Consider the following 27,642-nt stretch of genomic DNA (forward strand, 5'->3'; position numbering starts at 1 on the left):
TTCAAGAATAATCATTTGAACTGTGTTTTCATTCATTTAGCAATTATTTTTATCTAAAAAGTCTTATAACCATATGTTTTACTGTAAATAATGATGGATTTAATCTGAATTACATTTATATTTAAATAAGAATTACAAATAAGTTGCTGACAGTGACAGTTTTAAAGTCGTCTTTTTTCCTGTCTGTTTTAATGGCATTATAGTCCCGTATTTACTCATAGCAACAAATAATTATTAGGATTAATCAATTTATCTTAGTCTGTTTAGATAAAAAATTAAGAAACTGTATACAGCTTCATGTTCTTAGTTCATGCATACATAGTATTCATAGTATTCAAAATTAACCTCAGCCAATTCCTGAAATCACACTGGTTATGCCCTTGCCCTAAACCAGACTAAACCTAGCCAACAACCACTTCACTAGACTCTTTACTCCCTGGTAGACTAGTCGACTAGCATCCCCTCCTCCAGTATCTCCTCCCCACCCTACCTCCTCCGTGAAGGAATCGTGAATTACTCACAAGTGGTGTTTGATGTACTCATTTATATCTATGTTAAAAAAAAAATTTTTTTTTTTCTCTACCTGTTTTTATTTCCTTAGCATATTATGTATGTTTTTTTTACTTTCTCAGCATATTGTATTGGAGCTTTTCTCCCCGGGCCTCTACTGAAAATGGATATGTATCCAGCTAGACCAGCCCGGTCAACAAATGTAAAATAAAATAAAATAAAATAAATAGTATATTAAAATCAAAATTTTCCTTTTGTATTTTTTAATGCTCATGCTGTTTCCCTTCTGCTTGCTATTAACCTGCAGTAGCTAGGAATTCCCACTAGATGTCATGAGAGGGTTAGTTTGTGGCTTCTATGAGAGCTTTTGTAAGCCTGGATTTAATTTATCCATGCAGAAGGTTGTTAAAATATACAGTTTTATTGTTTTTAAATTTAGAGTTTTTAAATTGTCCATAACAGTTTTAAAAAATGTATCTGTAATAATATATCAAGGAAAGCAATTTTCAGTTTTACTTATAATCACAGTCTACATCAAATGATAGTATTTAACATTATATCTATTAATGTCAATGGGTTGAATAACCCCATGAAAAGGAATACTTTCAATAAATATTTAATGCTACATAAAGCAGATGTTGCATTAGTTCAGGAATCTTACTTAGTAACAGAAGATCTAAACAAATTAAACTTTAAGTATTATAAGATTTTGGTAGGTTCAAACTACAACCACAAGAGAAGAGGTGTCCTAATTTTACACAGGAAATCAATGAGAATTCCAGAAATAGTTGACTCATACTCAAGCAATGATGGTATGCTTGCTTTAGTCACACTGAAACTAGACAAAGTCATATAGGCCAATTTCTTTGAATAACATTGATTACAAGATATTCATGTCTATCTTAGTAGACAGATTAAATAATATTGACCAAACCGGTATATCAAAAACTGAAAGGTACAAGACAATGTAATTAGATTGCTGTCCTTAATAGACTTAGCAAACAAGAAACAAATGAGCTTTCTATTTTAAGCAGTGATATAGATAAAGCGTTTGACTCCCTAAGTTGGCCATATTTGTTTAAAGCTCCGCATAAAATACAAATTCTCCCCAAACTTTATAGGATTAATTAAAAAACTATATGAAAAGTCCATAGTCTATGGAAAGACTGGATCTTATCTATCTAGCCCATTCGAAATATTAAAAGGTACTAAACAGGGGTGCCCCCTCTCCCCATTACTCTTTGCCCTGGCTATTGAGCCTCTCACAAATTATATTAGAAATAATAACAGTGTTAAAGGATATAAAATGTCAGACAAATTATCCTCCAAGACACAACTGTTTGCTGATGACCTACTAATAACTACTAATGATATTGAAAATTCAACAGATCACCTAATACATAATCTAGATTTCTTTGCAAACATCCCTAGCCTAAAGTTCAATCACAACAAAACTCAAGAACTTCTAGTGAATAAAAATTTTACTATGAAACTTAGATCAAAAAGAGACATAAATTGGGAGGGCATGCAAATTAAATATTTAGGTATCATTACTGAATCTAATTATAAAAAATCACTCATATCTAATTACTAACAACTTATAAACTCAGTAACAAGTCTAATTGACATTTGGGCCAGACTCTTCTTCACATTTGAAGACAGACTAACTTTAATCAAAATGATACTGTTACCTAAAATCTTATTCATTGGCCAAACTCTATTAATCCCCCCACCTGTCAAAATGAAACAGAAAATGAATACCTTATTACTCAACTTCCTTTGGTATCTCAACATACCAAGAATTTCTCTTCGCTGGCACACCACAAACTGGGATGAAGGAAGATTTCCAAATATTGCCTTTTATTTAAAGTCCACATTTATTAACATAGTGTTGCTTTGGAATAATATTTCTTATACATCATATTGGAAATCAATACAGGAAACCTTACTTCTTAATAGTAATAGGACATTGCTTGAACCATATACTCAAATACATGCAAACATCTTTATATGGATTTTAAAAATATACATTCAAAGTTAAAGGTCAAAACTTGTTCTTACACCTCCTACAAGCCAAATATTGCTGTTGTTTAAAAGGCTTATGTCTCCCATATTACAAACAAAAGGCTCCTTGTTTCTTTAATAGTTTGTTCAGGTGAGTGAAAGTGAAAACCTACATTTGCCATCTCCTAACAAAGTCCATGATGAATAGAGTTGAAATTATGGGGCATAGCTGTTAACCTTTTACCTCCAAAATTAGGGGCAAAACTAAATCTCATTAGGGGAAAGGCCTCAAATTAGGGACACTTTTTAGGTGCTGGCTCTATTCATTTGGAACTTAAAAAATGTCAGTTTTAGGAAGGAATTAACACAGTTTCGATCCAAAATCGGGAGCATCACTATAAAGTAGGGACAGTTGAGACATTGGTGGCATGTTACTGTAGTGCCAGCACATTTGCTGAGCCTGTATAGGCAGCATTTGGTTGAACTGTCACTGCCATCATTGGCAGAATGTAAATCATCAGCAGATGAGATAGATCCTAGAAATTTGGAGCTCACAGACACATGGATAGGTGAATGTATCTTAGAAAAAACAACAGAAAATAATTCACACCGCTGGAAAAAAGTTTCTGGTGATAGCTTTCACAGTATACTGGTAATGCTTAGCAAATATTATATCACAGCAAACACAATTCAGAGGAAAGCTGCACTGTATGTTTTTTCTGTTTTTTTTTCTTTGGTTCTTGCTTGTCAAGACATTGCATTAAGGCTACTACAGCTGCACTAATAGATAGCACATATTAATTCAATAATTATATGTTTCTGTTAGCTCATTCGTTACACATACAGCTTCTGAAATCCCATGATATTCATACTTATGAAGTTCCATGTTTATTCTGTGATTATGCACAAATTTTGTAAGGCGCATGCTAATTAACTGTTAACTCAATGATTATTAATGCTTCTGAAGTCCCAAGTCCCATGTTCACGCATTGATTGATTGATTAACTCTTTTAATAGTTGGTGACCAAGTAGGTTCCATTGGGCTTAAGGCCCTTTCTCAGAGGAAATCGAAGGAGCCAAGTACTCCAACAGTGTGATATAAATTTATAAACATATGCAGTGAATCCAGTTTTGAGAAAAATGAAACAATAAATTCTTTAGGTTTTAACAGAAATCTCAAATCTCAGCCACACAAACTGTATCCCTGGCTTACACCTATATTAACTACATTAATTATAACAGGTAGCTAATCACAAGTAGATGGCACCATTTATGATCTCATCTGTATTATTGTGCACTGTTTCAATTCATTAAAGTTTACGTTGATAAAGTCCCAGGCATTTGGAAAATACAGAGACAGATATAAGACGGTGGTTAAGTGGAAGGTTGTTGTTAACCTGGCAATTTCTCATGAGCTTTGGAAGGCACATATTAATTCAATAATTATAGTCTCTAGCCATTGTATATTAATGTTCTGGAATGTTATCAGCAATGTTGTCTGAAGCAGAAACTCTGAATCAACCCCCCTCCCCCCGAAACTAGTGAATAAACTTTACACAGATATTCTTGTCCCTCCAGGGTGATTCATTGCTTCATTCTCTGATTTCCAAGGCTGTTTCTCATTATTGTTTGTTTATCTGTATCCTAGCAACCACTCATTTATTTTAACTTGCTGTCTGCTTACCAAACTTCCTTCCCTGACAGGTACTAAGGCTGAGCTAGCCGTGACCCAGTAGTTAGTTCAGAAAAACAGAGTTGTAACACAAGTCAAGAAATACTGCGCTTTGTTATGATAAACCTACAGAGGAGGGTTTCATCTCAGGCTGCACACTTCACAACACAGAATGAGTTGCATTTCCTTGAGTATTGTGAACTTCATAAAGCCTCTCAGGTTACTGCTGCTTCTCTGTAGCTTAAGAAACCACACACACTTATATATATATACATATATATATATATATATATATATATATATATATATATATATATTTTTTTTTTTTATCATTAACTTTTTGTTGTTTGCCTTATATCCAGTTTAGTTCTTAAGTTTCATACATATGGACTATAAATGCATTCATGTCTGCTCTTGAGAAGACCCTGTGAGCTCATGAACAGGCTGTCCTTTCTGCTCCAGTCCTCAGTCTCTGAAACATCTACTATATCTATTTAGGAAATCAGTGTCATAACCTAAACAGGCTGCATGCATTTTGGAGTCATGCCAGAGTACTGGCCGGTGGGAATTTGTCCTCCTTTTAGAAAAAATGGCTGCAGGAAATGCGGAATTGCAAACCAGTTCCTTCTAGATCTAGAGCTAAAAAAGTAAAAAAAAAATTCTTTCGTTCAGCAAATATTTAAAATAGCAGGCAGTCACACAGCACAGGTCTTACCACTCTAGTCAAGTCTAGGTCTGTGGTACATCATCACAGAATTCACAGAAGAAACCAGGTGGATGTGGTGTATCCTTAGTTTGGCAAGGATTTTGTCACTGTGCTTTTAGCAGGAGGTTCATAGAAAAAGTGTAGAGGGATCAAACCTAAACTGCTGAAGTGCACTGGTAACTTATCTGAGATAAGGCAGAAGGAAAGCACTGACTACTGAATGAGAAGAAAAAATAATAAAGGTTCTGTGCTTAGGTCAGTCATTCAAAGCATGCTTATACCAAGTGCTGAAGTCATGTTGACACTCTTGGCCTTGAGAATAGGGTCACCCTGATTGCCAAAGATGTCAAGGCTGGAACAATAGTTCAGAACAAAGTAACACCCCTAAATATGACCCAGTATACCATATACCATGGACAAATATACATCAGGTGGTGGTTTGTGTAAAAGTTAGTCAAGGAACTTTAGATGGACTGTGTATTAAGAGAAAAAAGCCTACCATATGTAGTCATTATAATCACATCTGGCAAAAAAATGTGCTCTGCTCTGCCGAGTAAGAATGAGGTGGCGGAATGCCGGATTTCAATACCATCATTTCAATATACAAGACACTGGTGAAGTCTCATTTGCAATGCTGTTGTTTTGTTCTTCAGGGCATACTAGAGGACTGGCATTAAGTTGTTTTATGGAGTCTATATATTTCCATATATATATATATCCATATATTTAAATGCAATCAGTGTAAGGTAGTTTACTGGGATCTATATCCTGTAGAAGAAAAGGTGCAGTGGATACATCCCATTATCAGCTGACAAGTTGGCAGCATGAAGCAGAATGGACACAATAGTAAATAAAGAACACAAGGTAGGTGGACATTGATGGCATCTGGTTATAGAGTTTGGGGTGAATAATTAGAACTATTTCATTGTAATGATGGTTCTGCCCAGGAAGCTACTTTTGGGGTAGTGTATAGATCTTCAAAGCAATTTACATTTAAGTGCCTGGGGCAGGTAGAAAATGGATGGAGAAGTGATAAGGCAGCTGCATGGTTCAGAGTGCACCCCTTGGTAAAGACAGCAAAGTAAATGTTTTCTTCACCCACCATCTGCATATGCTCTTGTTTAGCAAAGGGAAGAAAGATGCATGCTTTACCAGTATATAATTCTAATCCAGTAACAGAACAGTTTTACCACCTGTTGTGCTCTAGTTTACTGGTTTTCTGCACTGTGTAGAACATTATTTTATATGTCTGTTGTTTCTGTGCAAGCTGTTACATCTGAAATTAATTACCTGCCTACCTGTGTCACTTATGAACTATGAACTCTAGCCTTTGTTTCCCACAAAGAATATCACTCTTGAAACATGCTGCCAAAAGTGAATTGGGTGCCCTGCATCTTTTTTATTTATTAACTTAATGGTAGTGCTTCCCTAACATTTTTAAAGAGAAGTACAACACTCCCATGTGTAAAAAGTCCTGTTGCTGTGAAAGATAATTTCATGAAACATGTTCAATAATCAATATATAGCCATTTTAATGATATGTTTCTTAGCTGTCAGAAGGAGGTGGTCTGTTAATAAAAATACTGAAGCTCAATCTGGTATTGCATTTCTCAGTAATAATTGTATTGCTAATCTCAATGGGAAATGTGTTTCTAGTTAATCTACCGTACCTAAGCAGTTGCATCTTTCACTGTCCCAAGCCCTGCAATTCAATTGTCAGCAAAGATTTATACCCATTTTCTTTATAGTGCTAATGCTATGTACAAACTCCTTTGCACTTGAACAAGGAAAGGCTTATAAGATGCAAATACAATTAGTGAAGGTTGCTTTGCTTACGCCCTAGTGTTTTGTACAGATTGTTCCCTGTCCACTTCCACTGAGTGAACCACAGGGTTTCTGTCAGACTAACTGATGCTCTACGCTGCCTTATGCACACTTGCTTGTCCACTCAAAACAGCAATATAACTTCACTTCACTTCATTTAATTTCACTTTCACTCTGGTTCATATGTCAGACATGGTGATAGGAGACTAAGGAGAACAGACCAAGCTTCCCCTTCCCCAAGCACAAACTCCATCTCATTCTATGGGATTCCCAAAATTTCCAAAGCCATTTGAAAAATATAATGCCTCAAAAGTGTCTTGGGCCAACTCTTAGTCTTCCATCATCTGTGCCTGGAACAGTTCCAATGGGAGGCACTTGGGGCACAGCCTTCTGTGAAGCTTCAGTAGCATCTCTTGGTTTGTCTTACTTCAGGGAAGGTTCTTTCTCATGTCTCTCCCAGATTGGTAAGCTACTCTAATGAACTGAAAACCCAATGAATATGCAGAGAAACTTCCTTTCTTCAACTCATAACTATGATCTTGTTCACTGAGTTAATTTTAACAGCTCATGACCATTGATGAGGATTGGGATACAAACTAACCAAGCACCTGAGAGCTCTGTTCAAGAAATCAGTTCCATTTGTTCACCGTTAATCAGGTCAACATTGCCCCCCCAACCCGTTTACCAGTTTCTTGATTACTCTTCCTATCACCCATGGAAGAAATCCTAAACCCCTTCACTAAATGTATTGGTCAGCTCTTCACCAGAAGACAGTAGCCCAGTCATTTTTTCCATAACAAATACCATGGCCTCAGAACTGACAGTGCTTATTCTTATCCTGTCCATATCAAACTATGCAGTGAATCACTCAAGTGATCATTGCAGGTCTTGGTCAGATGAGGACATAAGGAGGGCAGCATGTGTATGACAGAGGTATGTCTATGTCCACAAATTGTATACGCCTTCCCAGTCTTGGCTGCATTGCTAATAACCTGCCCATGAACCATACTGGACATTTGGTAGAACCCAACAGTCCTCTTAAATGAAATAATCTTAATTATACTTGTGAAGTCCACTAGTGTAATGTCTTCCCTGGTAAGGTCAGACTGCAAAATGGTCTCCTTTGAAGTAAAAATAAAACCTGGACCCCCAGCTAAACCTGGAATATTCAGGAACTATTCTAAGGCTAACCTCCTGCTATTAAGTGAAAACCTGGCAAAATGTCACGCCCCCATAAACCCTGAGAATACTGCTGCCTATGCAGAACTGTTCACAGAAACCCTGTGCGAGCATGTTAATAGCTGCACAGAGGCAGCTGTACCCAGCAGCAAGAAGTACAGAACAAACTCAAAAAACAAACCACCCTGGTGGAATCACTAAATCAATAGGCTGTATAACAGGAGGAAGAAAATCATGCTAAAAATTAGGAGGTGCAGCACCCAGCAGGAGAAAAGCACTCTCATCAAACTTAACAAACTCAGTGGACAAATAAAATCTACCAAAGCCAAATTTGAGGTAGGTTTGTCCTTCCAGGCCAAGGACAACCACAAAGTATTCTTTACCTACATCCACAACCTCAAAGGCAATACACAATTGTATGCAGAGGTCATTGTAAATGAAGTCATCTATACTGAGCCAGAAGATAGAGCAAACCTCCTGGCTGATAAATTCAGCTTCAACTTTACCCCTCTCTCCCCCTTAACCTTCCCTCTGGAAATATCATCAAATATAAATCCCCCTACTATCACAACAGGTCCTTAATGCTCTCCCTAAGACCAAGAACACTGGATCAATGGGCCCAGACAATATCACAGGATGCCTTCTAAATAGCATGAAACATGACCTATCAGGGCTTCTGGAATTACTATTTAACTGTAGCCTCCAAACAGGCTTCGTGCCTCATGAATGGAGAAAGGCAACAGTCATCCTTCTGCACAAAGGTGGGCCATCTACAGACTCTGAAACCTACAGACCCATAAGTCTCACTAGTCTTATATGTAAAGCCATGGAAAGAATTATCATGGAGATGATCAACAGAGATATAGTAAACCTCCAGACACTGGACCCAACCCAATTTGTTTTCATCAAGGGCAGATCATGCCCACTCAACCTGGTGGACTTCTTTGAGAAGGTCACCAAAGCAATGGATGAGGGCAAAATCATTCACACTGCCTACCTTGACCTGACCAAGGAATTTGACACAATACCCCACATTGTTGACAAACTCAAGAGGTTAGGTACAAACCCATATGTCACCTGGTGGATAGCCAACTGGCTCACAGATAGGACTGTGGAGTCCAGCTCTACAAAGAGACCAGTCACAAGTGGAGTCCCTCAAGGATTAGTCCTCGGACCACTGCATTTTGCCATTTACTTCTCAGAAGTCAAGGCCAATGTCAGTGGTCTCTGGATGACTAAATTTGCAGATGATTGCAAATTAGGAGCTATCACTGAATCTCACACTAACACAAATGTTCTCCAGAACGGGATGACACAGACAAACAACTGGTGTCATAGCCATGGACTAAAACCAAATGCCAAGAAATACATAATAGTATTCTTTGGAAAGTCATCCATTCCTGTTAACTATCATACTGACAACACACTCCTTAGAGTTGACCTAGTAGTCAGGGACTTAGGGACACACATAGATAGTAATCTAGGCTTTGATCATCACAGGTCTACAGTTGTAAGGAAATAATTTCATGTTGCACAACTTATAAACAAAAGTATGGCATCTAAGTCCAAGGAAGTCATTGTTCCACTGTATTCGGCATTCATCAGACCTGTCATTGAGTACAATGCCCCCTTTGTTATGTACCTAACCAGGCATCTCCAACAATTGGAACATCCACAGAGGTTCCTCATTAATAGAATAGAGGAAGTAAGTAAAATGTCCCAGGCAAAGTGCCTCAAGGCCCTATCCCTGTATTCTGTCTCCTACAGGCTTTTAAGGGGAGATCTTTGACTGGCCTACAGGGCATTGTCAGGCCCCACTGTGATAGATCTCCTGCATATCCACAAAACAAACAGCACCAGAATTACCCATTCTAAAGAATTAAACCTGCTTGTGATATAAATAAAACCTGCTGCAGACATAGGTATGTATCCCAGAGACTACCCTGTCTATGGGACAGGCTCCCCATCCATGTGAAGCAGAGTTGCTCCCTAACCCAATTCAAGTGCAACTTGGACAATTGAATGGGAAACCAGAAATTCATGCCTGGTTTGGCACCTATGTCTATAATGCACACAGGTAACCTGTAAACGGTTCTTCTCCCAGGCCCATGCTTACACTTTTCAGGGGTATCAGAACTTGTAAAAAGCAAAATTTCACCAACCAGAAAAGCAAAAATGAGCAGCAAAGGATGAGAACCACAGGTGCAAAATCCAGTTAAATACCGTTTATTGGTAAGCGCTTTCGTAAGGTTTAAAATCACCAAACTTCTTCAGACACCATTTTACAAACATTCCCAGACATTTATACGAGTGTCATAACTACCAGCAGCCAATGCCATAAAGTAAACCCACATGATTCATTTAAAAATTCAGGAACCTACAAGTTTAAAAATACATGTTCCTTAAATCATGTGGGGGTGTTTACTTGATTTTGCACCTGTGGTTCTCATCATTTACTGCTCATTTTTGCTCTTCTGGTATCAGAACTTGTCATAGATTTGGGATGCATGGCTAGGTTTAAAAGGTCCTTGCGGTCATTAGCCCAGTAAACACCTGTGAACCTATAATTCCAATACTATTGACACATAGCTTACAGGAACTTCATAGCATACGACCTCACCCAGTATCCCATACTCCTTCCAGTGCTCATTAGCATATGCCTTCTCCACAGGTAGAGGATAAATAGAATCTGGATTAGCAAACTCCCACAACTCTTTATGTAACTCTGCAAAGGTAAAGAGCTACTTCACTGTTTCACATCCTGAATGAAAACTTGTTGGGGTGTGTGTGTATGCAGTAGTGGGGGAGCGGCATGTACTGATGAAGTCCGCTAACATCCAAACGTGTGGGGTAGATTGCCTGGTATTTTATTTATTTATTTTATTTACATTTGTTTACTAAGGTAGAGCACTGATCAGTCACAACCAGCTGCAGGCCCAGCCTGGGATGTAATGAACATTATAACAGGGTATAATTATTATAACACAAACAGCAAATACAATATAAATGCAAGATAACCAGTGGTACAGCAATGAGTTCTAGTACTTTATACATGGCTTCAGTACATAATGTGTTTTAGCAAAAAGCTGAGTATAATTAGACGTGAAGCAAGTTGGATAATTTACAGATTGAAAGTGATATCAGGAATATACAAGGAGTCCAGTGATAGCTGGGGGTCAGTAAATATGTAAGGGATTAGTTGGGTTTGTAGAATTATATTAGCTCAGTTTGCAGAATTCTATTGATATTTGCAAAGTATTTGTTTTATTGTCTGTTAGTGAGGGTTATAGAAGAGTCGATGTAAAAGATAATGAGTAGATTTAGTAAGAGATTTGATTACTCATTTAACATGAACTGTTTGGTGATTTGTCAATGTCTGTACCAGACAATTTCCATGCAGAACAGTGTAAATGTAGTTAAACATTTCAATGGGAGAGAGCATATGGGCAAAGTGTTGCAGGACAGCTTCATTTTGCTCTGATTGCTGAGCCAGGTAAGTAGTGCAGCATCATACGAGTCTAATACTCTGTGTAAGTTAGACTCATTTTGCCCATACATGTGCATGTGTCAGTGTGTGGATGTATGTATGAATTTCTGTGCAGTGTATATAGGTGTGGGTATGCGTTGATATGTGGCCTATACTATCAGACAGGGAATGTTGATTAGAGCAAAACTCTGTTGTAATAAGTCTTCCCTGTAGCAGCCAGGGTAAGAACAGTATACAAGTTTGGTGCAGGCATGTAACCGAGTGTGTCCCTATCTGTTACTATTTCTGTGTGGGAAAGTGTGTGTTTATCAGGGTCACTACAATATCTGCTACTAGTGTAGGTTGGTAGGGTGCTCAAATGAACTTTTGTTCAAACTGCCTGGCTCACTGTTTGTAAAGTAATGTCTTTTGGCTTTTCCCAATTAGGGACACCACAGCAGATCACTGGTCCACTTATGATTGGCAGTGGATTTTTCCAGTGTCGAGTTGCCAGCCCGGCACCCAACCTTCAAAGAAGGCACACCCACTCACACATGCACCTACCCTTTACCAACAGTAATCTCCTCTTATTATACTATTATTTCTACTCTTTCCTACTCTAGATCACTCTCTTCCTACTATTTCTTCTCTTTCCTACTCTAGATCACTCTCTTCCTACTATACCTACTTTGCCCCAGTCCTTCTCTCTTTCCTATCTCTTACTAACTCTAATCACCTCATTTACCCTTGAACTCTATTAGTTTCCCAGCCCAAGAACTCGCGATCGCTGTTACTCGCCTTTTGCTCTCTACTATCCCTGCCCACCCCTTCCCCTCCCTCTCGGTTCCATTTCCGGTCGCATCCTACAAATATACCCTTCTTTAAGCCGATCCATCCCTATGTACTATCCCCTTGGGCTGCTGCGTATCTTCGGGCTCGAAGTGAATATCCTAATGTGAGTACTCTGTGGCTTTCATTTTTGTGATTTTTTATGTTGTTTACTCCACTTACAACGCTGATGTATTCACTGTTAGTAAGCTATATTTTTTTGCATTGCTTAATGGTCTCAAATGTACTGGCTCTGTAAGCCGTAATACAGTTCCGTTTTTGCACTACTGCGACGCTGGGAACCACGTGGTGCACCTTTGCAACCGGGATAGAATAAAGCCGGTTAACCCTTGACTGCTGCTTATGTGGCTCTGCCCGTGTTTTCTCTGTTGGTCGCTTATGTGGAGCTAAGCCGCTTTTAGTCACCTACAGCGTTTACGCTTGCAATACAACTCTTAATCAGGCAGCAACTATAGCGGTCAGTGCATATTTACTCTGTTTATTACAGCGTCAACTTTCTCAAGCTGTGTAAATAACGCCACTTATCGTAGCGTCCACGTGGTCCCCAACTACACAGTACTAGTATTCTAAGGCTGGATGTGGCGTCACAATATAATAGTTAAGCTGATTAACTGTTTTTACACTGTTTCTTTCACGCGTATTGGATAATACCAGTAAAGCTTTTCTAGCACCCTTATTGCCTCCTACGTTAACAGTGAAAGTGTTTATGGCCTGATAATATGAGGCAGCAGTAATACCAAAGGTGAATTCTCTCAGAATCCTTTATAATGCTTGTATTGTACATAATAAGTAGTACAGGTATCCACTAATAGCTGTCTTTGGGCTGTGCTTTTTAAGATCACTGTTCTGTGTTGGTTTCTTTTGTCAACGCTTTTGCATTACGTGTGGGATCTTTACCCTTGTTTTAAACATCACTACAGCAAGGTAATAGTGTTTGTAATTACTTATTAGTCAACCTTGCTGGTCTATACAAATGCTAACCTATGTTGTTATTGCCTAATTCTTCTAATAACTGTAACTTCCTGATGCTGTTGTTTTAACTACTGTTACCTAATTGGTGTAAGTAGTCCTCCTATGAACCATAAGGCATAAAGGTGAAATTAGTTGCATAGTTTGATTTTATTTTTTCAGCTTTAACAGACATTATTGTAAATAACTATAGTCTGTCTATATTACCCTGCTCTGTGTTTTATTTCCCTCTCTGATAAGCCTGTTTACACTGTGGTAAAGGGTTAGTCACTGTTCTGACCTTGTTTTAGAGTCTCTGGTATTATTTTTGGTTGTCTGTTATCTACATCCTTGACTGCTTAATATACTTATTTTGTCTTCTCTCTCTTCCTTATATGTTACCAGCTGTGTACACCTGAGTTCCTGACTTTACCCAGGCTTAAGAAGCCCCGTGGAATCTATATTAAAGAACAAAGTCCTGAATAGGATTTATACGTCCTCCCCATAAAGACTTTCTACCCTGAATAGTCCTTTTTGAAAAGTATGTCCTACTATTGTATTTTTTAATCTTTACTCTCCAGGTGATTTGACTTCCCTCCCAAGTTAACCAGCAGCCTACCCCCCCTCCAGTAGCAGTTAAGTGACCCTCTCTTACTCTCCTTCTTCATCTCTGTCCTTGAGGCAACTCTCTCCTCTACCTTGACACAACACTTTGGTGAGCTCTCTGCTTGCTCTGTCTCTCGCTATTCCTGGACACAGCCACTAGGTGGCACCCTATCGATTAGAAAACTAATTATTTACCTTATCCACACAGTACAACTTTGCCTCCTGTTATCCCCTAGTCTTAACCCCTCTATATTAATATACTGCACCCAACTCTGCTAACTCACTTAGCTACCATACAATTATATTATCTCCCCAAACCCACCATATTCCTCCCTATACTTTACCCTATAATTCACTCTTACCCTGCAGGACACAGTGCTTCTCTCTCCTTCTCTGATTGTTTTACTGCCACTGGTCCCCTCTCTGGTTCTTCCCGCTCCGTTCGCCCTGCGGGCTCACTCCGCTCTCCTCCCTACCCCCATATCCCACCCACTCCCTGGGTCCCTACCCTTATACTTCCTCTGCCACACCTCCAATTCACTCACATCCTATCTCATTTCCTGCCTCACTCACACTTAACTCTTTACTCCTATCTTACTGCCACACCTCACTCTCCATACTCCTATGTAATTGCCACACCCCACTCTCCACCATCCTACTCCTCCAATTTCCAACCTTGCTAACCTCACCTCACTAAAAATATGCCTTTAAGCCTTAAACTACTTTATCTTCTGCTACTCCTCAACATCCTTCTTTTAAACTATATTCTAACTTCATACGAGTATTTTACACTTAGCAGATCTCCTACTTTAACTAAACACACAACCTCTATCCTTCCTCTAGCTGAACAAACCTGTACTAATATCCTATCATACTGTCCCTACCTTCCCCCTCTCTTCCACAAATTACACCATAACAGGTTTCAAACCACTAGAAAGTTTTATCTAATGCCCTCCAAAAACTCTAAAATATTTCCAATCTCACAAACACTTTTACTGTTACATGGGGACATCCACCCCAACCCTGGCCCCAATAATCCTCTCAGCCTCACCCTTTCTAACCAAACTGCTAACAACTTCAGTTCACCTTTCTCTTCTAACTCCCTTTCTATAGCACACCTAAATATTCGTAGCATCAACAATAAAATCACACAACTCCATGCTTTAATTGACCTCTATGCATTTGATATCCTCTGTCTCACTGAAACATGGCTCAAACCAGGGACCAAAGACAACAAAATTACTCCTCCTGGCTAAAGCACTTTAAGGCAAGATCGTCTTAACAAAAAGGGTGGGGGAGTGGCCTTACTATACAAATCCCAACTATAGGTGGCCTTAATTGACTCCCTGCCTCCCTCCCCAGCCAATGCTGAAATAATCTGTAGCAAACTCCAAGTAAATAAGAGCAAAGCCATTTATATAATATGTTCCTATATCCCACCAGGCAATAACTTAAACACACTTGAAAATATTCTTATCTGGGTCTCCTGTACCTTTCCTCAAGAAACCATAATCTTAGGAGACTTTAATATTGATTGGAACTCCTGCATCTCTCCCAAACCTACATTTCACCTCAATCTCTTTAACTTTCAACAAACCATAAACTCCCCTACTAGAATTCACAAATCAACCAATAAACAAGCCATCCTGGACTGGATATTGATCAACAACAATCCCCTCTCATATGAAAGCGGAATACTCCCAGACAATATCAGCGACCATCTCCTCACCTACATCACTAAACAAAAAAAGAACAATCTCAAACAGGCTACTTATCGTACTGTACGTAACAAAAGAAACTTTAACCTGCCTACTTTCCTTAATGAACTCAAAGAATGTAACTGGTCAGCTCTAAAACACCTCCCACTTGATGAAGCAGTTGCCCATTTCAGTAACTGGTCAGCTCTAAAACACCTCCCACTTGATGAAGCAGTTGCCCATTTCAATAACACTTTCCTACAAATTCTCCCTCTCGCTTAATTAGAATAGGATCCAAAGCCGCCCCTTGGCTTTCCAAACAGACCAAACAAACAATGCTAGCTAGGAATAAACTATGGACAAAATGGAGAACCACTAAAGACCCAACTGACCATCAAAACTTCAAACACTTTAGAAATACTACAAAAAAACTCACCTATCTTGATAAAAAAAATTATTACCTTCAATATCAACAAAACCAAAATCACAACCCCAAACAATTCTGGTCAGGAATCAATAAACTGCTCCATCCAGGGAATACCAAAACACCTACACCAGCTATCTTAGCTCAGACCCCACCCAATATAATAGCCAATACATTCAACAACTTCTTCTCTGAAACTGTCACCTCTCTTGCAAACACCATGACTCCCCTCCCTTCACTTCAAAAGACCTCTCCTCAAAATAACTCCCCCACTCTCAAATTTAGTACAGTCTCCACAACCCACATACGTAAGTTACTCTCTAAACTTAAACCATGCACCCCTTCAGCCGACAAACTACCAGCTGAATATCTGCAACTAGCAGCAGCAGAACTAGCTTACCCAGTCTCCATCTTAATTAACAGAATAACCAAATCTATTATTCCATCCTGCTGGAAAGTCTCCCATATCATTCCACTACATAAAGGAGGTAACACTAATGAACTTTCTAATTTCCGGCCTATAGCCCTACTATCTCCACTATCTAAAATTATGGAACGTTGTATACACCATCAACTCTTACATCATCTTTTGCAAAACAGCCTACTCGTAGACTCCCAACATGGTTTTAGGCCCTACCATAGTACTTCCACTGCCCTTCTCTCCTTCACAGACATCATCAACAAAAATCGCAATAATAACCTTTTCTCCTCTGCCTTATTCCTGGACCTCTCAAAAGCCTTTGATATGGTCAACCATCAACTTCTCCTAGAAACTTTGAAATCTCTCTCTCTGGACTCTTTGGCATTACAGTGGTTTGACTCTTATTTGAAAGATAGAAAACAAGCAGTCCTCTGGGACAGCCATTTATCCTCTCAGCTCCCAGTCACTATTGGTGTCCCTCAAGAATCCATCTTAGGTCCCCTCCTCTTCTCCATATTTATAAATAACCTGTCTACCTCACTCCCAACATCCACTTGTATTCAGTATGCTGATGATTCTACTCTCATCTGTTCTGCTTTATCTCCAGAAGAACTTCACTCTTCCACCCAAAATGTCTTTTCAGCAGCAGAAAAATGGTTCCAACAAATCTGTCCCCTCCTTAATCCCAAAAAAAACAAATTATTACTTTTCACCCCAACTCTTAAATCTGCCCCTATCTCCTTTTCCATTGTGTCTGGCAATGGCACTATTATTAAACCTGATTGTTCCACTAAACTACTAGGCGTTACGATAGACAATCAACTAAACTTTGACTGTCACATTGATCTAACCATCAAGGCTGTTAATAAAAAGATAGGTGCCCTCTATAGACTTAAGCCCTTTCTTACTGCAACCACCAGAGTGTCTCTTGCCCAAACTCATCTCATCTCTACACTATTGTATGCCTCTCCCTCATTTATCAACATTTCAAAAGCTAACCTTCAGAAACTTGCCACAGTCTACCATAGTATTGCCAGGTTTGCTACAGGTTCCCCATTCCGTACTCACCATTGTCTTAATCTCAAAAACCTTAACTGGCTTGAACTTCAAAATCTAATTCTCCTACATCAATTAGTCATCATTTATAAAATTCTCCATTACCCCTCTAATACACCCATACGTAATAACCTCATTGTCCCATACAAAAATCTTACTTCCCTTCGCTCAGCCAGCAAACTTCTAGTAGCTACTCTCAAATCTCATAATAAAGCAGGTGACTCCTTATTTGCTAATGCTGTTGGCTCATACTGGAATAAACTTCCCATAGAACTGACCTCTTTAGGCTCATCTCACCTTTTCAAAAAAAACTAAGAAACTATTTTCAATCCCACTGGCTATGTCCCTGCTCTAATCCTGACTGAGCTCAGCAAACAATCCCTCTCTACAGTCCGTGTCACTATCACTACTTCTATCACTCTAGTGTAGTGCACCTAGCAACCCACCTGCTTATTAATTTTCCTATACTATCTATTCTCCTATACTTGATATATCACTGCAACCTGTTCATCTCTCCTTTTATTTAGCCTATAGGCTGATCACTTCTGTGCAAATCTCTATCCTAAAACTAGTGCCCCGGCACTACATGTTTTATCCTAATTTGTTATTAGTGTAAATACTTATAGACTCTTTATCTGTTACTATTTTTCTCTCTTCCTCATTTTTTAGCAGTCCTACTATTGCAATTGTTATGGGATTATGATTCCTCACTACTGTTTAGTTCTTGTTAAACTGCCTCTGCATTGTTACTATACTACATGAAAATGTTCCTTTATTGCTTATATGTTTTTCATATTTTTTGTTTATTGTAAGTTACTAGTATATAGTGGAGCTTTTCTCCTCGGGCCTCTGCTGGAAATGGACATGTATCCAGCCAGACTAGCCCGGTCAACAAATGTAAAATAAAAATAAAATAAAAATAAAAAAATGTCTTTAAAGTTCACTCGCCCACGGGGAGGACATGCAGACTCCACACAGAAGGCGCTTCAGCTGAGAATTGAACCGGAGAGCCTCTTGCTGTGAGGCGACAATGCTAACCGCTGCACCACTGCAGCCCCTATGTCTGGTTCACTGTTTGTAGTCATGTATATTCTATTTTAATTAAATTTAGCCCTGCTAGGAATGTATGTGACTATGAATAGTGCAGTAGAGGAACAGTACAACCCCCCCCCATCTGTGCAGTGTGAATTGCACTAATATACATTTAACTATGAATTCCAGTCATTGTTTAAGACTACCTGTCAAGTATGTACTGTCTACTTCTTTTTAAATTCAATATATTGCTTTTAATTGCTTCATATGGTATCATATCAAAGACTTTGTCAAAATCCAAGAGCATGATACAGGTAGCTAACCTTTGATCCATGACAATTAAAACCTGCTCAAAGAATGCTGCCATGTTTAGAAAAAGTAACGACTGCTCTGAACTTGATTCTCTTCATGAACCTTGGTTTCTGACGTCATAGATGGATGCCTTGTATCTTTATTCATGAGTTAATCACACACCTCTTAAAAACTTTTGCATGTTAGATGCAAACATGCATTCAGCAGAGATGTGGGTTTTGCTGCTGCTGCTGCTTTTAATGCTGTTCAGATTAATTGCTCTGTCTTGTGGCTAGCCTGAGGAATAGGCCCACTGGTAAATAATGATGATATGACAGTGAGCTCCAGTTTGCCTTAGGTACTGAACTGCATGTTGTCACTGACATCGCCCAGAGTACTACAACTGCACCAGTATCTTGCCTGGGTACACAAGCTGCATGGTCAGCAGCAGTATGTGGTGTATTTTAGCAGCCTTGTCTTTGAGAAACTCAAGTGTATGAATATAGCTGAGCTCTGTAAATCATACCAATTGTTTGGTATGTGTACCCTGTCCATTGCCTTTCAAATTTAGGGGTTAAAGCCTTGCAGTTTAAAAAGAAAAAAAGTGATTTTCTCATGATAACTGACTTTATATTATCATTTGCAACCTGGATTTCAAAGACATATAGATACTGAATGTATATTTTTATAGGTATGTGAAGAAGTCCAGCACACATATAAGTATTTTAACTCCTGCAAACAAACATTATCACTTTTTACAGGTAACAGACTTCTGGTAGTGAGGAGCAATCAAATTTGCTTCCACTGTGACTCAGAGTTACACTTGTATGAGGTTATAACCAGTTGAAACTAGTCCCAATGAAAAACAGAAAAACAAAAAACTAGACCATTTTTGCTGGCTGTCTAGGCATCAAGCCCCATCATCTTTCATACTTATGTACGAGTTCTAAGGTTGGAATAACATGAAGAAGGGAGAACCCAAAGAAAAAAGGAGTAGAATTTGGTCTGTGCATATTTCTTTTTTATGCCAAATGTAAGAGCATTTTTTTTACTTTTTTGAATGCTTCTTTCCGGAAAAAGAGAAGCACAATAAAATTAAGGTTTTGTTAAATAAGAAGGCATGAGGTGGAGCCTTAACAGCTACACAGTCTGGTAATCTTTGAATACAATAGGCTGTGAAGCTGAGATGACAAGCCAATCAATTCTTCTCTGGACAGGAAAAACATTATGATATCAGAATTAGTTAAAATAAACTGGAATCTGACCAAGGTTGTAGCTATTAGTGTATCAAATACAAAAGAAATATAAAATACTTCAATGATACTTTCCCTAGCTGATCAGAATGTATCAAGGGAGCAGCGAGATTTAAGTATCTCTATGCTGTAATCCTAAGTGGAAGATCTTCTACCTCAATTCATAGATATGGACTGTGATTAAATGTATTTACCCTGAGCAAGTAATCAAGGAGCCTCAATCATCACCACTGACACTGGTGACAGGCAGTCACTAAAACAGGAATGGATTTGCACAGTATTTAAAATGCAGCTCTCTGCATCAAGCACAGTTTCCCTCAAGAGCATGCAGGGAACATGCTGCACTGGGATTGGACTCTCTATCTCCCCAGATTCCAAACAAGATGCACTTTGGAGCACTGTGTCCCATTTCCATGTATCTGGCACACACACACACACACACACACACACACACACACACACACACACACACACACACACACACACACACACATACACACACATATCTGGGAAAGGGGAAAGGCTGACACAGATTCACCAGCTCTGTCCTGTGTCTCCAGACTACATGGTAGATTGCTGCCACCAGCCAGATACTCTAAGGCTCTTAGAAAAGGTAATCAGTTATACTGTGTCAAATTAATACTGATATAAATGGTAGAGTGTGACTGAAGCAGTAAGGCTTATCAGAGTGGCCACAGCGTCACTGAAATAAGCACAAGTACTCTCAAGATGTTAAAAGTATTCTCTAAAAGACCAGCCATAATGAAAGGGTATATAAATATTTAATAATGGATAATAAAATAGAAAACAGAATAATACTTAATATTTAGTTACAGTAAACAGAGTTTTAGTTATAGGAAATATAAAAGTAACACAGTTGGATAGAATCTCACAGATGCAATAAAAATAATACTAAACCAATCTCACTGTATTTTTTCTAACTGAACTAAAGGGAAACTGCCCATAGTTAACTCAATTATTATCACAAGGCAAGATGTACTACTAAGATGCTCACGTCCATAAGGCAAGATGAGATACTACACACTGACTGAACTGTACAACTAACAACTGAACCATGTTAACTGACATAGGTCTTTTATATCAGGTTCCAAAGAAAAACAAAAACAGACAACAAACTGCTGCTGCCAGAGTTCCGTCCTTCAGCTGGTTATAGAATGACATCACATCTAGTCACCTGACTCTGGCACAATACACACGCAGAACTCAGTTAAGATTCTCTTGCAGCATTTTTAACATAAGCAACTTTTACAAATACATTTTTTAATATAAGCATCTGTATAAATCAACGTGACAGTCAAATGAAATAAGATTATTTATAAACTTTAGCCAGCCATGCTGGCATATGCCTCACAAACACTCCTGGTACAGCTGGCAATACCTCACAATGTCACATCAATGAGAAAAGATGAAGATACAACTTAAATTTACTGGCATTCCCAAGTGCAGGTGGGTGGAATGCTGTTTAAAATATATGCTGGAAAAGTTGTTAGAATGGGTGGTTACCCCAAGTAAAGAATTAGGACTTGAAAGACCTTTTTCTGTTCTGCCCCCAAAATACACAAACAGGACTGCTTAGACCTTGCTATAGTGAATTTCAAGTAATGTTCAATTAAGGAGAGTGTTCTAGCTGCTCTTTGGACTATTATAAAGATTGTCATGTATCTTATTCTTTGTAACCAATTTTCTGCTTTAGATAGGGTCAAACATAAAACAATGATCAATACATTCAAACAACTAGGTATTAATGCACTCTTGGTAAGATGGGTAGCTGTAAGGCTTACAAATAGTTCATGGCAAGTGCAACTAGGTATTAATGCACTCTTGGTAAGATGGGTAGCTGTAAGGCTTACAAATAGTTCATGGCAAGTATACTACAGCAACTAGATAGGTGAAATTTTCAGTTACAGTCAGGATATCCCACAGATCTCAGCCCTATGCCCATATTTATTTAGATCATATATTTTGGATCTTTTTCAACTGTGGTGTTTATTGCCTGTATTTAGATGACTTGAAAATAGGAAAACTGATTCCATCTATTACAGATAGGGCATATCTACAAAAGAATTTGACTGAAATGACCATTTGATAAGAGGAGAATAATATGCTGATAAATTAATCAAAAAACAAGTATATAATATTTTTGCAGTTTTTTTATTAAGTATTTTTTAAGCTGTGGCTTTATTATACATGGTATTATATATCTTTTTTCATATCAGGTTTGTTGTTTTACATGTCCTTTTTAGTATAGTGTTTATTTATTCTTATTTTTTTGTTTCTATGGAGTTTTTGCAGTTAAGCTGCTGTTTTATCCATTGTATAGTTCTTCAATCCTACAGCGGCCTTATCATACATGATATTATGCTTTTATTCCATCTTCATTGTGTAGAGTTTTCTTTGTTATTTCAGTAGATGTTGTTTTTGTTTTTTAGATTTTTATTTTCTTTTACAGTTTTCATTCGTTTGTTCTTTGGTTGATATTTCTGGTTTAGCTTTCTGACAGGCCACTTTTTGTGGTCACTGATTGGTAGATATATACCAATCATCTGTTTTCATGATGTTTTAAATTCCATTTTTGTTTTTTGAGTTTTTTATTTTCTCGTTGGTTGACATCTCTAATATTGGTATTTGATTGGTTGTTTTTTCGGCTTACATGTTTAGTACCTATATACCACTTGTTTGACCTAGGATGTTTTCATGTATATTTTTTTTAGTCTCTGTCTCGATTTGTCTCAGTGGTTTTTGTTTGTTCACCTTAGTTATATGTGCCAGAGGCACTACTGTTGTTTAAATTAACTCTGGAGCCATTAGGATTTTATTATACGCACTAGCCTAATAAGATCTCCATACTATACATAAAATATTATACTATGCAGGCTTTTTATGGATAGATGTCATTTTTGCTGTGTGTCTTCTGTTTGTCTTTTTATTGGCCTATACGCCAGGATGTGTGTTTTGATTGGCTGATCTTGTTGTTCAATGGCTTATAAATGTGCATCCTTAGTTACTGTTGATAGGTGTTGTTTCCATCCCTGGTCTATTTATTCACTTTATGACTGCTTATTATGCATGGAATCGCCCTTTGATAAATCTCCTTTGAGGCTGTATTGTTTTGCAATGAATGGGTGAATACATTCCATTTTTAAGATGATCATTTTAGATTCTGTCTTTATTTCTTATTTGTAATTTGATATTGTGTTCAGCCTCTAAGAAAACTGTAATGCCAGATTTATGGAATGAGGTGTTTGAAGTATAGCTATGCTGAGTTGAATACTGGCTGTATATATATTTTTTTTATTTTAGGAATGCATAAGCACTTTATTTACATTCGTGCTTGGATTCCTTTCAATCATAATTTATTTTTAGGTGGTGCTTTTGTTGCAGATGTCTTTCATTGATTGTTACTATTTTTTATTTTTCTATTGGCAAATTAGCTTGTAATCTCCATTTTGCTAGGTTGCCTTAGTGACTATATTGCTTTGGAAAGGATGTATGTAACTTTTCCTGTTTATAATATGATCGGTTCAAACTTTGTTTTTGTTCTGTATTAGGAATTGTTATGGTGATCAGTTTTTGATAGTTCTATGATATTCTTAATGCTGGAATATCCCTTAGGTACTTACAAAGGGGTATTTTGTTGTACAGCTGTGCCTACTCTTGATAATATTAACTATACATATTATACTACTGATATAAATAAGAAGTTTGAGGTTTTTTTTTTTTTGGATTTTTATAATATAGAACTGCTTTAATATTTTACTTGGCTACAGCTCATTGTTTTCAAAATGCCTGGTCTGATGAGCTATTAGTGACTGGGCTTTCCTCAGCCAAAAGCTTCTCTTATTTTGATGTTTTATCCAATGTGAGGCATCTATGTGTGGAGCATTTTCCTTGATCACTGAGTAGGTATTTCACAGGTCCTTTGTTATGGAGAGCAAGTGTATCTTTTAGTCAACCATTTTTTTGATTGGTTATTTTACATTGATCTAAGAGATCTGGTCTGGTTCTTTATTTTTATAGGTGTTATATACATCCCCCTAGTTCCATTTTATATTAGTATTTTAACATGTGAGTCAGTCCTGGAAATTTGATTGGTTTGTATTTACTTTAAATGTATGTGTTGAGTTTGTATTCTTGGTCTGAAGAAGCTGTGTTGGTTTACCACGAAAGCGTTCACTTTTTTTTCAATAATTATTTTTCGTGTTAATCAGTTGTGGCAGCTTGGAGTATTTCACTTTTATATAATATTTGAGACATAGATTTAAGGGTGAATCTATAGCCACAGAATGACTGATAATGTGGATTCATTTAAAGACATGGTTATATGGGCAGACCCAGCTTAGAGTTCTTTTGATCATATCAACCAGTTGGTTAATGAGAGATTATGAAAAATATTTATAAAGTCTTGAAAATCAAAAATTATGCAATTACTCTTTGTAATTTCATTTAACCCAAACTAGAGCAGGAGTATGAATTATAATATGGAAACCTCATAAGAAAACTAACATGAATAAAGTGGAAATAGTAAACGGAAATATACAAAGGGCAGGCAGAAATACACTTTCATATTTGAAGTTGTACAGCGCCTTATATAGATTCTTAAGAAGAGATCTTATCCAGGTATAAAGGGAGGTTAGAGACAACTAACTGTAGGGATGTTTGGGGTTATCATAGAGTGGTATAGAATCATCATATAACCTGTGTAGAAGGTTATATAGGATTTGAAGATGTACTAGTTGTTTTTCTGAGAAAGTAGTTGATGGCTGGAATAGACTGCCAAATTAAATTAAAGCAAGCACTAGTTCAGATATTTTAAGAACAACTTGGACAGTTATCATGGGATGACTGTTCTGGTACATTTGCAGGTTAGAAGGGCATTATTGCCCATGCACAACTATTTGTAGGTATGTATACTATTAAGCTCTGTCTGCACTGTAAATTTAAATGAATGTTTCCACCCCATCTCAAGGTATTCTTGCCACAGAAAACAGTGGCTTTTATGGAACTGGAAGAGACAGTTAAGCAGCTTTGACAGTGTCTGTCAGTGACCTCCGATTGATGGGTTAACTAGGAGTCATGTCAGTCTCAGCTAATGGATCTTCTGTTTAGTACATGCCAGGGTCCTCAGATTGTAGGGTTAATTAAGAGACAAGTCAGTCTCAGCTGTCATCAACCAATGGATCTTCTGTTTGGTACATATATCTCTTTCCTTTATTTCATAAAGAATGCTAGGAGACAAAGCACTTGTGGCATTTTTGATAAACTAATGACTTGAGCAAGGTGAGGCCAGCTATTGAATCTTAACAAATTAACTGCTGACTGTATGCCTAGTTTATGCTGTAGTGCCCTTAGCTCCTTTTAGTGGCTGGTACTTATTAGATCTTAGAGAATGGGCAAAATATATATTAAACCCTGACTGGACAACAATGGTTCTCTGGCAGGGTGTTAATATACAGATAATGTCCAGTGAAAAGCAAGTCTGATGCTTCTATGTAGCATATTAAATTGCTGTGAAGCTCACACAGTTAAAAACAAACAGCCATCTTTTCATGCTTGTGAAACAGTGCAAAGAGTTCCAGTGCATTGCATTCTGTTTTTTTTTTTCATTCATATCCTCACAAGGAAACATGAGGAAGTATTCATGCAACAAAGTTGCAGCTAAGTGGTGTTAGTGTGTGCATTTCCATATATGCATGTGTGTGTGAATTTATGTTCATGAATGTGTGTATGTGTTTCTTTTTAAGTGTGTGTGTGTGTGTGTGTGTGTGTGTGTGTGTGTGTGTGTGTGTGTGTGTGTGTGTGTGTGTGTGTGTGTGTGTCAGTCTGTACTTCTGAATGTGTGTAGACGTTAACTGCTTGCATAGCTTATATTCTGAATGTAAAATAGTTCTTCCAGCAACAATTATATACTAAAACAAGTTTGAAACATTAAGCACAGGAACTGTTTTACATCAAAAGTGTAAAAAAATATAGCAATTAAAGGAAAAATATAAAACAATTTAATTGTCAGCCCCATTCCTTGAGTGCAATTAATTCCCTTTAGGGTATGTGTTATTGTGGAAATAATCCCCTTCCAGGAATGTAGAGGCGCTCCACCTGTGGCATCTGGTAGCAGAACACCCCTGGGCCTAAGTCATTTCCATAGTAGGACACACCATTTTGGGCACTATTCCTTGATACTATGCTTTATACACGCTGTTTAAGTTGGATAGATGATAATGGGTGACTTCTACATTTTATTAAAGAAATTGGATTTCAAATTAGATATGAGCTAAAAAGCTAAACAGGTTGTGTACTTAAGAACTGAATAACTTATGTTTGGTGATAGCTGTGAAAATAGGAGACACATGGACTCAGGATCAGTTTTAGTTAATGTTACTACAATGTTCCATTGTATTTACCTTTCTGTTGGGCATGTAATGTATAGTGTTCTGCAATTCTGGCCATCTAGGTAATTTTTCCCTGTTTGGCTCTCCATTCTAATAGATGCAAATAACATTGAAATGTATTGTACACAGTTTAATTGTTCATGTTATGATTCAGTTCTGCCTATTGCTTTCTGGTGAGCATCCCATTCAAGAGATAATTAGGGATGATTCAGGCTGGAGTAAGCTGTATAACTACAATGGTTATTTCTGATAAAATGATTAATAATTTGACTTTAAAGTCCTGTAATTTCAGTGGTTTAAATTCTCTGATTAAGAATTGACATGAAAAGACTAAGCACCAAAATGTAAAAAAGCAAGCCTGGAGCCAGCAAACCACACACTGAAAAAAGTGAAGATACTATATATTTATTCAATAAGTATAACACAAAACATCCTTCAATTCTTCAAAAATTCAATAATTCTTTATTTAAGCACTTGCTTTACCAGCCCACACATAGTTTTGTATTTTTTTGGTATTGACAAAGTAGAAAAGGATCCTCGGGGGGGGGGGGTGTCCCTGGGCTGATTTGATTGAGTTCAGGGAACTGGTTTGGCAGGTCAAACTAAATGGATGTATGTGCCCAGGACTATGTGAATCTCTTTCTATTGCTAGCATTTTGAAATTATGTTCCTACCTGGTATAATTAGTGAAGGAGTTATTATTTTTATTGGTGTATTTGTTTAAAATTCATAAGTCCTATGTTCTAACATGCTGTTTTTTAACAACGTGGAATGCTTTTAATTAGTCTTGTTTTTCTGTTGGTTGAAATTTATTCATGTGACCTGAACTGGTAAGTTTTTAACAAGGTTCTTGTTTGAATGTTGCCATTCTGATGAAGTTGATGGTTATAAACCAACGAAAGCGCTTCATTTTTGTGTTAAATTTATTAAATAAATGTATACTCTTTTCATTGCATGGATTGTTGGCTCCAGGCTTGCTTTTTGAATTTCTCTGATTAAATGTTCGAGTATTTATATATAGATATGCAGGTTTAACCCAGTTTTGATGTTTCCAAGAAACACCATAATTTGAGTACTTTTTGATATGTGGGGGTAGGGTTTGATGATTACCCCAACTGTAAACGAAGGTGGGTTACAATACTGATGCATGAAGGAAATGCTTTTCATGTGATACTGATGGCTTGGGCCATTACATTATGATAAAAATTTAGTTGGAAAGGATACAGTTAACCATAATGTATGCCCTTGCCAAGCACCAACCTGATCTCTAACTGATTTCTTCTTATTATTACTTTAA

Source organism: Protopterus annectens, chromosome 8.part0 (genome assembly GCF_019279795.1).
Source record: "Protopterus annectens isolate FY-2018-M chromosome 8.part0, PAN1.0, whole genome shotgun sequence".
Classification (NCBI taxonomy): Eukaryota; Metazoa; Chordata; order Ceratodontiformes; family Protopteridae; genus Protopterus; species Protopterus annectens.